This window comes from Microcebus murinus, chromosome 12 (genome assembly GCF_040939455.1).
Source record: "Microcebus murinus isolate Inina chromosome 12, M.murinus_Inina_mat1.0, whole genome shotgun sequence".
Taxonomy (NCBI): domain Eukaryota; kingdom Metazoa; phylum Chordata; class Mammalia; order Primates; family Cheirogaleidae; genus Microcebus; species Microcebus murinus.
In genome coordinates this window covers 82,329,421-82,335,420 of record NC_134115.1, presented here as the reverse complement: position 1 = coordinate 82,335,420, position 6,000 = coordinate 82,329,421, and positions in this window count along the sequence as shown.

The window sequence follows — 6,000 nt, the reverse complement described above, 5'->3', positions numbered from 1 at the left end:
TTAGTGGGCAATACAAGTCACTTTATGTGTATGTGTGTGAGTTTGTGTGTGCACAGGAGTTCAGGGAGATGGAAGACAGATAATTTCTTCAAAGAGGAGCCTTTGGGACTTAGGGCTTTCTGGGTGTTCTGGGAGTGCTGTGGCCCCTTTGCCTTTGATCGCCATTGCAGTGTGTCAGTGTGGATATGAGAAGGTGGCAAACTGCAAGGCACTTTGTCATTAAGGGGACATCATTTTCATCTTTATCGTCAACTTCACCGTCGACATACTTCATATTAAAACCTGGGCTGGCATCAGAGACCACATGGGAATCCCTTCCCTGCTCCTTCTCCTCAGTGTGACCATGTTTAGTTATTGACCCTGTGTGAATCTCTGTTTCCTAGTTTGTACCATGTGCAACTTCTTCATAGCGTCACTGAAGCTATTATTGAGATAACAGACATGGAGAGCAGGCCTCCTCTAAGAGTAGTGACTGTTAGGTCGTCATTTGTAACAGCTGATGAAATGTGACCCCAGGACACAATGTCAGGGGAAGGTCTGAATGATGTGCTTTCCAGTTCTGTTCCTCATATATATTTAAACTTTGGGAAATATTCACCTCCTTTCAGCCTTACTTTTCTTACCTACAAGAGGTAGCTAATAACCCTACCTGATAGTTTTGTTGAGGGGACCCAAAGCTGGAGGCATTGAAGTGTCTTCATGCAGCATAAGGGGCAACCAAAATGAGAAATTCCAACATTCCTGTTTGATGTTGTGTAGGTACAAATGCAATGAGCACTGAAAGGCAGCGTGTGCTACTGTCCTGTTTGTTTAGTGTAGTGATTAAAAATATAATATTCTCTTTGGAGTCTTACAGAATTTCCCCCTTCTTACTCTGTATGTGACTTTGAGAAAATCATTTAGCCTCTCTTGGCTTCATTGTCACCTTTTAAAATAGGATTATAACAGAGTTTACTGTATTAGAGATGAGATAAAATACTATAATGATTGTAAATTATTTATTTATTCAATCGTAATTTGTTTAGAGACAGGGTCTTGCTCTGTTGCCCAGGCTGCAGTGCAGTGGTGGAATCATGGCTCCCTGCAGTCTTGAATTCCCGTGTATCAGTGATCCTATTCCTCAGTTCCCCAAGTAGGGGACTACAGGCACCCACCACCATGCTTGGTTAATTTTTTAAATTACTTTTTCTAAAAATCAGGTCTTGCCATGTTGCCCAGACTGGTCTCAACCTCCTGGGCACAAGTGATCCTCCCTCCTTGTCCTCTCAAAGTGGTGGGATTACAGGAGTGAGCCACCATGCCAACAATTGTAAAATATTTAGAAGAAGGCTGACATATAGTAAGTGCTCAATACAATTATTTATTATGGTTATTGCTATTTTTAATAAAATGAGGGTGCCTTGTCCTTATCTTTGTGTCTTGACCCTGCCTGTATGTTGGCCTTATAAATTGTGAGCTATCTATATTAAGAGTCATCATCATAATCAGCACCACCTTTGAATGTTATGACTGTGCTCAGAACTATCAATGGTAAAGCATCTGTTTTGTCTTCTGGACATCAGGTAGAAACCTGGTTAAATAATTTAATCACCAGTGCACAGTGATTTTATAATGGGAATAAATAGGCCATGTTAAATAGTTATCCACCAGTTAAAATTTTAAGAAGAAGAAAGGATGTGAATGAGGTTGGTAAAGTGTAAATGGATGTAGAGGTGTAAATTACTGGTATTGACCTGGTGCGGTGGTTGAGAGAGATTCTGGGAGCCACACCTGTCCCTGTTCACTGTGAGTGAATTCGGTCTTGTTATTGCTCAGGTGCTGTGTGAAGGTCACTGATGCAGCTTAGAGAAATGAGGGTTAGAGAAGAAGGGCGTGAGGCTCATGCTGTACAATGACCTCAGGTGGCACCATCAGAGACCCGATGAGCAGCAGAGCCCGGCACCCCTCATGGTGATGAGAAGAGGCAGAAAATGATTAGTGGAGGGGGAGAACAGAAAGGAAAGAGAAGAAGGAAAACAGGAGAGGCTCTATGGGCTCCGTGTGTGTGTGTGTGTGTGTGTGTGTGTGTGTGTGTGTGTGTGTGTGCAAGTGCACATGGCCTTAGGTAGATTGTATTCTCTGTCCCCACCTTATGCCTCAGTTCTTACCTGGAGATGCCGGCCAACCTCAGACTCTGCCACTACCACCAGGGAGATTCTGCTCGTTGCCCTGTTGTCTCCCCAGGAAAACATGGCTGGAGTCAGAGAGTCTTTCCCTGTCTTAGGAGCAGCACAGACTGAACGAGATCTTTAATGACACCTCAGGCCCAGGAGCCAGAGGAGGTTCTGACTCTCACCTGCCGAGTCTCCTGGGACCCAATCACAGACCTCTTAGTTAGACACAGGATGGGGCAATTGTCCAACCTCCCAGCTGTCCCCTCTGGACTGTGGTCCCCTGAGTCCCCGCAGTGTCAGTGATGCCTCCATTCAGGGTGACCAGGGCTGGGATCCACAGAGCCACTGACCGTGGTTTCTCCCTTAGGTGAGCTGCAGGCTGGATTCATCATCTTCCATCCCCTTTTCATGACTTAGTCATGGAGCCCACACTTTCTAATAGAGCCCAGTCTTCATGGATGAAATACAGTATGTTCCAGAAAATAAGAAAAAAGTAGAGAATAAAGTAGATCAGAGGTCAAAATCTTTACCTTCAAATGCTATATAGAAGGGACATTCTTCTTCTCTCTGACCACAGAAAGCAGAGATAAGACTGATATTTAGACTGTGTATTGGGCACTGGCATATTTATGTATTTATTTATGTCATAGGTGCATCTTATATATTAAAGAATGTATAGAATACATATGTGGTGTTTAAATAATGCTAGTAAAATTAATGCCCATTCTCCCACTATTTGCTGTAAATAGCAATTGGCTCAATCCTTTTGAGGTCTCATGTGTGCCTCTTTCCAATAGCATTCCTTTCCTCCCTTTCTGAAAAAAGATGTATCATGTGTGTTGTGTACCATTTTCTTACTTTTCTTTGTAGTTTTGCACATATGCATGTATGTTTAATATATAGCATGCTTGGGATTTTTATGTCCTTTTTGTAAATGGAATTATACATTTTACATTTTTCTGTTGCTTATTTTGTTCAACAATGTTCTTCTAGCGTCATTCATGTGAATGTGTGTAGCCGAAGGATGTTCATATCTGTTGCTATTTTGTAAAGGTTAATAATCCCTTATTATAAATTTTTGGTCTGTGGACTTGCAGAACTCATAACTTTTGGATTGGAATTATTGTTATGTCATCTAGGATTCTCTCAGCAGGTTCTAGGGTAATGCCTCATAATCAAGCACAGAGTATTTCTATAAGGGAATAAATGAGTATTCCCTGTAAATATACCTAGTAAAGAGTATAAATAGCCTCGTGCAAGTTCAGGTCATGGTTTGCAGCTCTGTGAGTTCACTGAAAACGTTAACAAAATTTTCTCCTGTCAGAGCATTTGAATGAGAGAAACGTAGACATATTCTAATGAGTGTGTTTAGTATTTTTCTTTTGTGTGCATATTAAAGGTTAAATAGGGAAGTAAAATACATACAGAAAACTACACAAACTAGAAATATACCACCCAAGAAACTATTAGAAACTAATCACCTGTGTGTCACAGAGTAGACACAGATCAAGGAGTGGAACGCTGCCGGCATGTGGGAACAGCTTGTGTGCGCCCTGCTAATCATTACTATTCCTCCTTGAAGGCCAAGAATCACCATACTCTTTCTAACATTTTATATTAGCCTTGTCTCCTTTTGAACTTTGCATTCATGCAACCATACAATATGTATTCTTTATTTTCCCTGGCTTCTTTTGTTCAATAGTCTACATTGGTGAGAATATCCAGATCACTGTTTATAGCAATGGTTTGTTGACGTTCATTGCTGTGATCTGCTCCATTGTATGATAAAGACACATATTACCTATGCAATCTACTGTTGAAGGAACACGTGTTTTGGGGGAGCTATTTGGCATAATGCTGGCATGATCATTCTTGTACATATTGTTTGGTATACATGTATATCTCTTTCTATTGCACACATACCTAGAATATAATAGCTGGATTCTCAAATTCATATCTTCAGTTTTGGCACACAATGTCGGACTGTTTTCCAAAGAGAGTGTACCAAAGTACACTTCTACCAGCAATATAAGCTAGGACTCTGCTTGCACCATACCCTTAATACCAGTTGGTGTGAATTCTTTTTATTACAGTCATTTTGGTGTGTGTGTGTGTGTGTGTGTGTGTGTGTGTGTGATGGGGCATCTGTTGCTGGTTTGTATTTCAATGATTAATAATGAGATCAAGTAGCTTTTAGATACTGATTAGCATGTTTTTTGATTGGTCTTCCCTGTGGAGTATAGTAGTGTCATCATAGCTCACTGCAACCTCAAACTCTGGGGCTCCAGGAACCCTCCTGCTTTAGCCTATCAAGTAGTTGGAACTACAGGTGCACACCACCATGCCCGGCTATTTTTTGTATTTTCAGTAGATCCAGGATCTCACTCTTGCTCAGGCTGGTCTAGAGCTCAGGGGATCCTCCCAGCCCAGCCTCCCAGGGTGCTAGGATTATAGGTGTGAGCCACCGCACCTAGCTTCTCTTTACACCTTCTGAAGAATGATGTTTAGCTAGTTATTTTGCAATCTTTTCTTCTTCTTTTGTAACATTTGCATGTACTGGGATCAATTTTCTCTAAATAATGGTTTGTAGTGGTTCTTACGCAGATACAATATTTTCTAATGGACATTGTGATTTTTCTTTTTACTTCTAGTTTCTTCCTAGCTGAGTTCCCAGTTCCCAAATATGTGGGGATTTCTAGTTCTATTTTTTTCTGGTTTTTAGCTTAATTGCATGTGGTCTGTATGATTTTAACCCTTGGGCATTACGGAGGTTTGTTTTATGGCTCACAGATGAGAATGTTTTGCAAAATTTCCTTGAGTTCTTGCAAAGGATGTGTTCTCTGCAAGGATTAAGTGTGATGTTCTATGTATTTAATATACCCCTTAGATGAGGTTGTTAGTTGTGATTTTGAAATATTCTGTATCTTTACTGAATTTGAAAAACCTATTTGTCCTATCAGTTACCTAGCATGTTAAAATCTCCCATGGAGAATGGATTTGTGTAGTTTTCCTGCTGTTCTATTAATTTTTCATTATGTATATTTGTGGTTTTTTCATTACTGAAATAATTTAGAGCTGTTATATTTTCCTGGTGAATGAAAACTTTCCTTGTTATGACATGAACCTTTATATTTATAAAAATGCCTTATAGTCCATTTATTTGATCATAATAGAGCCATGTCAACATTTCTATGGTATATTATTTTTCAACTTTTATTTTCTTTCTTTTTTTTCAGTTTCCTATTTTTATTTATTTATTTATTTATTTATTTATTTTAATTTCGGCATATTATGGGGGTACAGATTTTAAGGTTTCAATAAATGCCCTTTTCCCCACTCCCTCCACAAGTCTGAGTTTCCAGCATGACCATCCCCCAGATGGTGCACATGTCACTCGTTATGTATGTATATACCCGCCCCCTCTACCCTCCCCCCTCCCCAATGCCCTATTACTGTAGTACCTATGTGTCCACTTAGGTGCTACTCAGTTAATACCAGTTTGCTGGTGAGTATATGTGGTGCTTGTTTCAATCCTTCTGTATCTGTATTCTACATTTATTGAGTAACCATCTTATTGAAGATGTATTTATTGAGCTATACAGAAAATGCAAAAAACCATACATGTATAAGGTTATGAATTTTCACACAGAGAACACACTCACACCACCAGCACCGAGATCGGAAGGCAGAATCTGACCGACATCCCAAATCCCTCTTGAGGTTCCCGTTTAGAGGAGTCAGCATTTATAATTGATAATAATTGCATATCATGAAATGGAGAGACATAACTTACAGAAGGTGAGAGAGAGCGATGTTCAGAGAGAACCGCTTCAACCACAAGATTTCA